This window comes from Triturus cristatus, chromosome 4_1 (assembly GCF_964204655.1).
Source record: "Triturus cristatus chromosome 4_1, aTriCri1.1, whole genome shotgun sequence".
NCBI classification, from domain to species: domain Eukaryota; kingdom Metazoa; phylum Chordata; class Amphibia; order Caudata; family Salamandridae; genus Triturus; species Triturus cristatus.
The window spans coordinates 1,102,433,540-1,102,444,890 of NC_140585.1; positions in this window are offsets into that span (position 1 = coordinate 1,102,433,540).

Consider the following 11,351-nt stretch of genomic DNA (forward strand, 5'->3'; position numbering starts at 1 on the left):
ACAAACTGATTTCTTGAAGGGTAGATAGTGCGTGGCAACTTATGGAAGTCACTTTGCAACATTTATAAAATATTAGTCCAAGATGACTAATTCACTTTTTCCCTTAATAGGTTATGTGCTGAAAATTGCTTCTACCAATTCTCAACAGGAGTTACAGAAAATAGTTTTTTTTTAACTATTCAGATTTAAAAGCATGCAGCTTGGATGCAACCTTTTCGATAAAATCTCACTTAAGCTTATATTAATCTTTTTAAATGTAAGTGAATGCACAGTTTACCTTTTAGATTTAAGCAATATGCCTAACATTTACAAGCGACAGTGGCAGCCAACTTACACAATGTTAACGTTATCATTTTAATTTCAAAACCAAGTTCAGTTATACTTTAAACATCCAGGCTTAGCTGTGAATGCTATGTGCCTGTTCCACATTCTCTGATGCAGAGTTCGCACCAAGTGTGAGTATTGTCAGCTTCCAGTAAAGAGCCACATTTAAACCAGATTTTATTGTTTGTACAGTCTTTACGCTGATTTTCAAAATTGCTAGGAAACATCCAAATGGCACTCTTGATATAGGGACAGACACAGACACTTAAGGTATGTTTAGCATACACAAGCTGCCCAGAGATTGGAAGCACCCTCCTTCCAGGACAATCATTTGTGGTGGGGATGGGGGGTGCGCGGGGGGAGGAGTTTATCGCTCCTTGTTACGCCTTCCCTGGGGAGGTGTAAGGTTTTGCCATTTCCACAGGTTTACACGATTAAGTAAATCTAGGGCAACGTCAGAACCCATGGGTGTTGCGGGTAAAACTCCCTGCAACACCCATGGACCGCTTTCCTGGTGCAGAGTAAGGTAACGCAGCAACTTGTGCTGCTTTGTCTTACTCCACAACTATGAGGCCATTCAAATCCACGCAAAGTGGCGTAGAATGGTCTCATAGATATGGTTGAGATGTTTGCGCCGCTAGAGCGTCAGAAAAAGTGATGCTCCAGTGGCGCAAGCCTCTCATAAATAAGCTCATGTGCGCTTCTGCAGATGAACAGCCTTGAGTCTTTCTTGCCATTTCCTTAATCACATTTTCCAGTCTAGTTATGTGGCCTTCATCCAGATTAGGTCAAATTATTTCACGTTATTTTTGACCTAATATGGGGTTTTAACAAATATAAATGCCTTCAAAAGTATAATGATTTCATTTGAAGGAAGTTATTTATATGCACATTTGCAAGATGCTATACAATTTGCTATTCAGTAGTATATATTATGTTGCACATAAAGACTGTAAACAGTAAATTTGTACTACCTTAGGAGTAAATTTGTTTTTATAAATCCTATTCAGTGATGCACTCAACAGATGGTAAACATTAATTTGCCGAGGTGGGCTATACTCTTGATTCTGCCCATTCAAGTTCAGTTTTAATATCTGTGCCATGGAGATCACTGTGGGGCTTAGTCGGTGTTCATGTGTGGGTTCTGAGTATTGATGTCAGAATATTGATGCTCCTAAATATTGACAGCAGAATTTATTGGGTAATAATATTTAGTGGAATTGAATATCATTGGTAAGTATATAGGTTTTATGATTACACTAAATGTTTTTTCGACCTACTATGACATATCTGTATGCCTCCTTGAGAAATTTTTATTTGTATTGTTTTCATAAAGTATTTAATGAAAAAAGTGATTACTACATTAATAATGAATTTTTAAATGTCATTTACTTTAATATTGTGTTTTATATAGTTTTTAGTTGATTTTTTTTGATAATATTTTGTAGGTTTTTATAATTGTTTATTGTTTGTTAGTAAATAAATATATATTTGTGTTTTTGATATATCTAATTTATTCTTAAACATTTATATTGTGTAATTATCTTTGGGGCTGTTGTGTTTTATTGGTGTTTTCAGTGGGTAGTAATTTGATACAGCGGAGATATTTCTATTACAAATATTTTGTATAGCAATTACAAATTCCCGAAAGTGCAATACAAGTATATATTCAAAGTTATCTAAGACATAGCATCTATTCTAGCTACATAAACAGTTTATCTATTCTAAAGTGCAGATGCAAAAAAGAAAAAAGTGCATATGCTATTCAGAGCAAGGCTCTCTATTCAGGCACTGTTTACTACAAACCATTTACCCACAATAGTTATTATATATTTATATATAAGGGGTTTCTACCATTGCAAAAATACTCAATATTTGATTCTAACACTAAATTTGATGTACCTGGGCATGTGTACCAATAGTCTCTCATGCTAATCTTCTTCATCTTATTAAGCCACTCCCCCACTGTAGGATGAATATAAGATTTCAAATGCTGCTTAACAACACAGTGAGAAACCATTGTAGAAACACATATAAATTGTGCACCCCTTTTCCTAAATTGTGATAGAATGGCCAAACCCACAGGATAAGGCTTAACCACACATCCTGTGTACAGTGGGATGTGCTCAAAAACATGTACCCAGTACCCGGTAACGTCTGTGCATGACCAGAAAATATGCTCCTATTCTCCTAATCCGTTGCACCAAGGGCACCTTCTATCTGAGGTTCTAAATATTTTGTTTAACCTATCTGGGGTATAATACAACATCCAGGGATTAAAAACGTCACTCTGTGAAAGTTAGCTCCTCTCAATAGTGAATAGCCATAATCAAAATATCTGGAACAAAATTATTTGGCAATTTTAACCCCTGTGCATCGCTGCCACTTAATGCTCATATCCTCAGTTATCTGAGAGCTGTCTCTGCATTGATCTTTATACCAATATGAGTCATTTACTTTGTCCATCCTAACAAAAATTCTATACTAATTAGGTTGATTGATATATAGCAGATAGACACAGGCTATTAAGAACTTGTCTATAGGAGACGCTAAGGGTGACAGCATACTGAGGATTTCTTGAGCTGATCTCTACCTCCAATGTAATTCTATTCTTATCCAAGAACTCCCCAACCTTATGGATGTTCACTGAACAGCTCCCCCTAATAGATAGTCTGTACAATGCTAGCGATTATGAGATGGCTACCCACAGGTATGAGCTAAGTACTTGTCACTTCTCTCAAACATGCATGGCCACAGGAAACTGTGTGGTTAGAGTCAGTCTTTCACTTCTCTTTGCTCTTTTCCCTTCTGAACTTTACTTCCTTCACATTTTCTCATTAATTAACAGGATGGCCTACTGAAAACCTTACATAATGAAACGGCCTTTCACTGTATTGGGAAGTTGAATATTTTCATCTGGATTTGTAAGATGTACAAGTAGCAAAGTATTTTGTACACAGACTCTGTATCTTCTTGTTGAAGACATAATAAACGATTCAGGACTGTTGCCTGTAGCCTGGACCTATGGCTGACCAGCAGCAGTGAGCATAGAGTTGTATAAACCATTTTCGTTATTACCAAACTGTCACAAGGGAGCAGTTTGTCCAGATGGCGATTGTTCACTATTGTCCAACACTATATCAATCTTCTCGAGAGGTAGAGCGACTTGCACATTAGCCTCTTGTAGATCTTGTGACAAATGTCTGCTAAAGATATGATATTGTGGTAGGTTTGTCATATAACATGTGGAGCTATGGTCTGAGAGAGCTACTGTCGTGGCTGTGTTAATTTTGGATGTAATTTTGGATGCACTGACCGGTGGCCCCCTCCAGTTTGCTCTCCGTAGCAGGCTCAAGCAGCAGAGAAACAGGTCTGTGGGTATTTTGAGGGTGCACACATTGCTCAGTCTGAACCCTGCCTCAGTCTCTCCAGAGGCCCCTCTTATAGCTGTGGCTGCTGCACTCTATTCGGTGCTTGGTGACCCACAACTTCCTCCACCAGCACCTTCTGCATTTTCTGAGATGTTGTAGATGTGGGAGAGTGGCCTAGTGACTGTTCCCTGAAGTAGGGTCCTCGTGCCCCTGCCGCCTACATCCATTTTACTTTTACTAAATGATGCCATTGGCGCCTTACAAATTGATTTAGGGCCTTATTATAAGTATGGAGGTCCTCAGGACCACAGTACTCACAGTGGCGGTCCGAACACTTCAACCACTGCGTGTCCGCCGGCAGTATTCTGATTTTTGTTGGTCGGATCCTGGATCCAGCAGTGGTTGCGCAGCAGAAAAGGCCAGAAATTTGCTGGTGGTGCTGCTGTGGCACCGGCGAGCATATTTTGATGGCGGTGAGCCTGCCATGAACAGGGGATGGACATGAAAAGTGGGCCCACTGCCACTTCTGGACCTTGTGGAGCATGTTGGGGGGCACATGTTGTTCCCCCCTGGAATTGCACCACCATTCCTGCACAGTATGGCATGCACGACATGGTGCATGCAACACTGTGCTGGAACGTGCTGCAGGCATTGTCACTGATACCAAAAACAGTGGTCCTTGACCAATGATCAATATATCTGAGACAATATGCTTCGCTTAGTTGAATGTTTAGCTAATCCTGAGCCCAAAAAAAAAAGAAATTTTCTTTAAGAACAAAGGCTCGCAATATTCAATAAATAGTTCAAACTGACAAAGGACAACATCCAAAACACTGTGAGCTGATATACATACATTTATTTTTGGCAATTTTTTCAATATTAGGACAGAACGAGGTTGCTCCAAGGAGAAACGTGCATTAAGGGAAGGTGATAAAAGAGCGAGTGAATGAGACAAGAAATGAAAGATACATAGTAGTGAGAATATTCAATCAATTTTAGGCAATGTGGATCGGTTGTGATTCACCGTCCAGAATCCAAATAACCTGGTCACATTCATTAAATACAAAAATATTAGTATATTTCAAAAAATGACCCCATTGATGGTCTTGCACGGAAGGATGAGTATGTGTCCCAGGTAGTTAAGGGTGGGCGTCGACGTTTCGACCCGTCTTGATGGCCTTAGGGATTTTTTAAGCCTTGGCCTTGCGGGTCTTCATCAGGACCAAAGAGGGGGCAACCTGACTGGAAGGTGGTCTTAACTGAAACACCTGTAACGTTAAAATAAGGGGGTGTGAGGATGTTGTCCTATTTAAAACACAATTAAAAGCATGGTATGTTGTGTTAATCACATACCTAATTGATATTAATCACAAGAAGAATCCCGGATTCCAAAGAATGGAGGGCTTGATGTCACAAGTCAAATAATTCGTTCTAAGTAAAAGGAATAATATTGAAATAAATTCCAAGTATCAACAAAACTCATCATACCAAAAACACCGTGAAGAGTAACTCTAAAAACCACATCAAGCTGAGAGGAACTAAATAGGCTGTGACTGTATAGCAGGCCGTTTGTGGGCAATAGAACAACAAAAGAAGGGGCATCTTACCGCATCGAGAAAACAATAGAACCCGTTAACGATGTATCTGTCGTTATTCAGGAATTAGAACCGTTAGCGATGTATCTGCCGTTATTCAGGAATTATCGCCGAGGCGTAGGAATTCAATCAAGGCTAAAACCAAAAAGAGGGGCCTTTTTGTGGTAGTTGGTGCTGATTGGTTGTTAAAAAATCTCCAACTGAACTAGATTGTTGTAAGCAAATTTAACAGCCTGACAAAGTATCTTTAGTGTTTTTGAGTAGTTTTGCTAAAATAGTGTAAATAGTGCTCTAAAAGCGGGTTGACTATCTCCATTTGTCTATTAGTTTGAGGATGGTAACCTGAAGACAAGCCTAAATTGAATTACTAACATTTTTCCTACAGACTTTCAGAGCAGCAAAGAGCTATACTGTGCATCTCTGTCAGGTGCAGTCTTGTCTGCTGAGGAAAGCTGAGTAATTGAAAAATATTATACAAAAATGCCAGCGCCATTTCAGCAGCAGTAGTAACATCAAGCAAAGGACTAATCATTATAGTGGAACAAAAATGCAAAATTGGCAAATTTAGAATAAAATATGTGTAAATAGTAAACCAAGGATTGGAAGGAATTTCTAAGGGTCTTAAAAGAAACAACGTAAGATTCAGTCACTCAGCTTGTGTGCAAACTGTCCAAGAAGAGACAAAATGACTAACGTCCCTGCATAAGGTACACCACCAAAAGTATCCTTGTACCCACTCAGTAGTACTTTTGACACCCCTGGGATCGGTAACAGGAAGTTCATGCTACATCTTTATCACATGCAGTTGTAATTCAGAATTGGGTATCCACAAACATTTGAAAACAAAAGGCAATCCATCATTGACAAATAACGCTATAGGATGTTATCATAAATGTAAAGATAGCAGTGTGTTAGAATATGTTTCCCGTATGTGATTGAAAGAAAGATTAATAACCGCTGAAAATTATGAGCCAGAAAGGGTGGTTGTGGCTCAAATCCCTTGATAATTTAAATCTATGTAACTTTGAGATTGAGCATCTGCACAAACATTTTGAGAGCCTGGAATATATGTAATGTGAAGATCAAACTGAGAATAAATAAGCCCAACAAATGTATCTGCTCTTGAGACCTTCTCAAGCCCTCAAAATCCTTATTAGCAATTCTTAATAAACAAAAATGGTTTAATTAACTGCCTGTTAAAATTGGCAAGTCCAGAAAATACTGCACCTGTTTAATGGTGGTTGAAGTTGGCCAATCTATAAACACTGTCACTTTATGATGATCCATTGAAAGACCTTTCTCAGACAAAATGTAACCAAGATATTCCCCTTGTCTAGACTCAAAAACCCTCTGTTTTTAGGTATAAGTACCAATATTAGGGCTTGTAAGTAATGTAATAAAATGTTGCTCATGCCAGTCTGAAGAGAATAAAATCAGGATATCATCAAGAGATACGATGACGAGCTGGTAAAGAATATTAGTAAAAAGCAGTTTCCATAACAATATGGAAAATAGAAGGCACATTGCATAGTCAAAAGGTATCACCCAAACTTTTCTATGGTCAAATGCTGTATGAAACACAGCATTTTCTATCATCCTACTGGAGTCTCAGTAAGTGAAATGCCCCTTTCAAATGCAACTTGATTAATAAAGTAGCTCCTTGCGCTGATTCCAAGATGTTACTAATTATCTTTCAGTTACCTTTCTAAAACCACTATTAGATTAGAGTTTATTTCTTTGAAACAAAGAAGAGAGGGGGATCGGATGGGTGAGAGTGATGTAATAGTAAGTCCGTTTTGCAAATCTTTCTCTAAATATTCCTTTAAAGCCTTATTTTCTGGCTCATATATGGAGTACTTCTTGGTACCAGATCTATACAACAGTCACATTCTCAGGAAGATGGTAATTCGTGAATCAAAGGTTTCATAAGACATCTGAAAATATATACATACTTAGAAGGTAAAATCTTGAGGTTAGGCTTTCTTCAAGACATTTGAAGGTCTCTCAAACATTCCTCGAGTCCAGCACTGAGAAAGCCATACAATGTGAAGTACAAATTCTGATAACAAAAATAATGCCTTCAAGGTCCAATTTAAACTTGGGCCCTATCTACTCAGTAAAGGACTTTAAAGAATAAAGAGAATGATGGGGAGAGGGAACAAGGTCAAAAGAGCATATCTCGACATTTTCCAATGGTTAGTTATTGCGGGTAATTCTTTCAGTGACTGGATCTGAATTCAACACTGAGCCATCAACTGATTGAACTGTCTCAGAATGTTCTTCCTGAACAATAGTATTCTTGGTTCTCTAGGATTTATCCATAATTAATCATGGAGCACCACAATCAACCACGCCAGAAGTCAAAATAGTAGATTAAAAAGACTAGGTCAAATTTACTTGAAGTACTAACAGAGAATGATTTTGGAAGATGACCAGAATTTGTCACCTAGGAAGAGACAAAAGAAACACTTGCATTTTACTTCATATCTAGAGACAGGTGATGTCATTTTACGACCCTGATGCCCCAGACTGCGACCTTGAAAGAGGAAAGATGAAACTGCTGTTGCAATACGTTTACTCCCTTTGGCATGCAGGCAAAACATCAAGGCTAGGGTGGCTGCAATTGTGTCAAAACAAAGGCAGCCTGGTGTTCCAGAAGGTACTTTGGTGACTTGAAACATTTTACTACCCCCTCATAGTGAGGTTAAAAGTTGTACAGTGCATCTGCAGACATTCTCAAAGGAGCCTCTAAGGCTAGCAACTTTTACGAGATCATGTGAGATTTAAGTAGGCAGCGACCTTTTTGGGCAGAGCCTTGATCTAAAAGGAGGCCTCGCCCAAGATCAACTGCCAGTCGAAAGAGATCCAGGCTTGCATTAGCACTCTTGAAGAGAGCTTCCTCTGGAAAACTCAACATGCTCTCCCTGAATTAGAGTAGACGATAACAGGAGTTCAAGCCGCAAACAAGACTTGCTTTGGGTTTGTTAATTTTAGTACAAATACAGATTTTTGCTCTTACTGAGTTGTCAAAATTTAAAAGCAAAATCATCAGGAAAATTATACAACTCAAGTGAGAGGAGTTTGAACGTTTAGGTACACTGTGGTAATGAAGTTCCCACCTCCAACTATGGCATCTAGTAGGCCCTACAACCAATGTGCAGTAAGATTGAAGAGTCTTCTATTTCTTAAAAGAACTGCATGTTTTGAACACTTATGTCTATACTCTTGGTCTAATCATTCCTCAACATTAGCTGGTTTTACTCACTGGACCTCCCTTCCTAGTCCCCTCCCCTTTATCTTGCCGTAGTTGTAATTGTTACATTTATGGCTACGGCACCAAGGTAGAGATGGCGATGGATACCGTTCTGCTCCTGTGTAAGTATACCAGCTTGGACAAGCCGTGACAAGAAATTTCCCTAAGGTTCTCCTGGGCAAATGTGACACAATCTTACCGCATGTCCCCGTATCCAACAATGCAAACAGAGTCCTTGTTCTCTGTCTCCTAAGTTCTTCCTCAGTAAAGAGACCATGAGCTACTTCCAATTGCATAGGTCCTTCAATAGTGTCAAAGTCTTTGGGTGCCTTTGGAACAAGAAACCTTGTGAAAAACGTATTAAAAGATTGACCTTTTATGTTTGTTCTCTTCTTTTTAGGAGACAATGCTCAATTTGAAGATCTAAATCCAATAATTCCTTTCTTTTAAAACTTTAAGATCTAAATCCATTAATTGTGAGAAAGTATTGGGTAAAAACATACTTGCAACTCATGCTTTATTTCTTCCTCAGACCACGATGGAAAAAGGAAATTTGGGTCTTTTCTGGGCAACCAAACCTCCAAAGCGATCTGTCTAAAATAAATAACTTAAGAGAGCATACCAACCTCCAAGGCCATCTGTTGAAAATTAATAATATAAGAGAGGCTATCAAGAGAACCTTGTTGTAAATCCAATAAAGCTTCATCAGTTAAATAAACAATATATGAATGATCAAACATATTCTTAAAACTCCACAAAAAAGAATAGATAATCATCCAGTATTGCTTCCTAAATCCTAATTAAACACTCTACTTTGGACCTATTAGTACAAAACTGATGGGAATGGAATGCATCGCTCCGCCTGACCCTTCTAACGAAGGTTCTAAGATTAATAGCTGGCTGCTGCAGCTTTCTTAACGTAGCATTCAGATCCGTGAATGCCTGAATATACTGGGAAAGTGGCTGTACTGCTGCTATAAGTTCTTCATTTCAGGCATATTATTAGATGCTGTTATATGTTGTAGATGTCCCAACCTGTCAATTGTGGGTCACACTTTCCTCACCTTTTCTATTTTTCTGGTGGAAAGAGTGGTAAGGTTGACCCTCTCCAGAAGCCATAATACAGTTTCTCTAATGTTCTGGGTGAACAGAAGGGAGACAATGGATAGGGTACCAAAGACAGCACCTTGCAGAAAGATGATCAAGATATTTATTGTAAGATGGTACAATAAGAGAGGAAAAGCAAGAATGCATAAAAGCCTCTTGGTAAATGTTCAAATGTAAGAAAAGAAAAAAGCACAATTCTAATAAATTCTAAACCTCAAACAAATAAATGTCAGAGAATCCTAAATAAGATAAAAACAACGGACTGAGGTGCAAGGGGACATGGAACACAAGAAAGATCGAACACAAGTGCTGTATCACAAGGAACCTTGCAGAGGCATTTTGCAATCAAAAGCACTCTAGTTTATGACTGCAATAACATGTGCTAATGACATTTGGTGAACCAGAAACGTTTTGCAGCTCACAAAAAGGGTTTAGTAAGAATTACCTAATCACATGCCTTCAGTGCAGTGTATCGTGAACAGTTATGGCATTCATTTTGGAATGGTTTTCCTCCACAGTTGTAACTGTCCTGCAGTAACTCCATACTCACACCCCTGCTAGAGTCCACTATGGCACAACCAGATGTTGTTTAAACAAATTTGGGGAAATGCAAAATTGTGCACACGCTCTTACATTATTCATTATTGCCCTGAACTATCTGCATGCCCATTTATAATTGCTGAAACTGTACATTCTTAAAATAATCATGAAGCCAGAACCAATCCTACAAATGGGTGCTTTACAGAGCTTGCAAATGATATAAACAAGCAGTAATTGCAACAAAATGGTAGATCATATAAAAATAGTAAAAAATAAGCAATTAAGTGGGTATCGGTGACGAACGTTCCTAGTTCTCTCTTAAGTGTGATACATGTGGGATTAAGATGATCAGTCTATGTATGTTTCATAAAGAACAGCATGCCCCCTTAGTTATAATATACAATATTGTGGGTCTGCATCGAAGTCAACGACGTTTGAAACCATTACAAATGTTGGATCATCATCAGGACTGTGGAAGTTAAGGTGCAGAAATTAACAAAGTTAGAGTCAAAAGAGAAATGGAAAGTGTACACAGAAATAAGAGGCCAAAAAAATGTAATTGCTCACTTCCAGGACCAAAACAATAACCTAAATGAATTACAAAATTGCAGCCTCTTATGGGCAGTTAAGAAGCTGATATAGCGACTTCTAATGGAGGTATATCCACAAGAAGATATTGACCATGTGGAGGGATATTTCACCACCAACTCCCCCTTAAATGTGAATGTCTCGGAATCTAACAAATCTCTGACTGTAGATTTACTGCAAAGATTTTTTGAAACGTTCAATATTTTAAATGAACGCGATCTCTGTATCCCATTTTAACATCATATAGTGTCTTCCCTGTCCTGTAGTTAAAATGGTCTGGGATATTGCTTTATTTGTCACTACAGCTTTGAACAAATACTGTCTGACATGCAGAAGTGAAATACTGGATACCTTATTATGTGCTAAGGAAGGGTTCACCCTACGTAGGAGGGTGAAATAAGCAGGTTTAAGCGTTCTTCTACGAAGTAGGTATAGGAGTGAGTATGGAAGAGGGTTTGAGCTGGGAGCAACAGGAGCATGATATGCAAGGGGAATCTAAAATGCATATCCTTGTAAATGACATGAAACTCTACCCATGCTATGCATGGAGACTTGATGTTAAAGCCAGTTGCC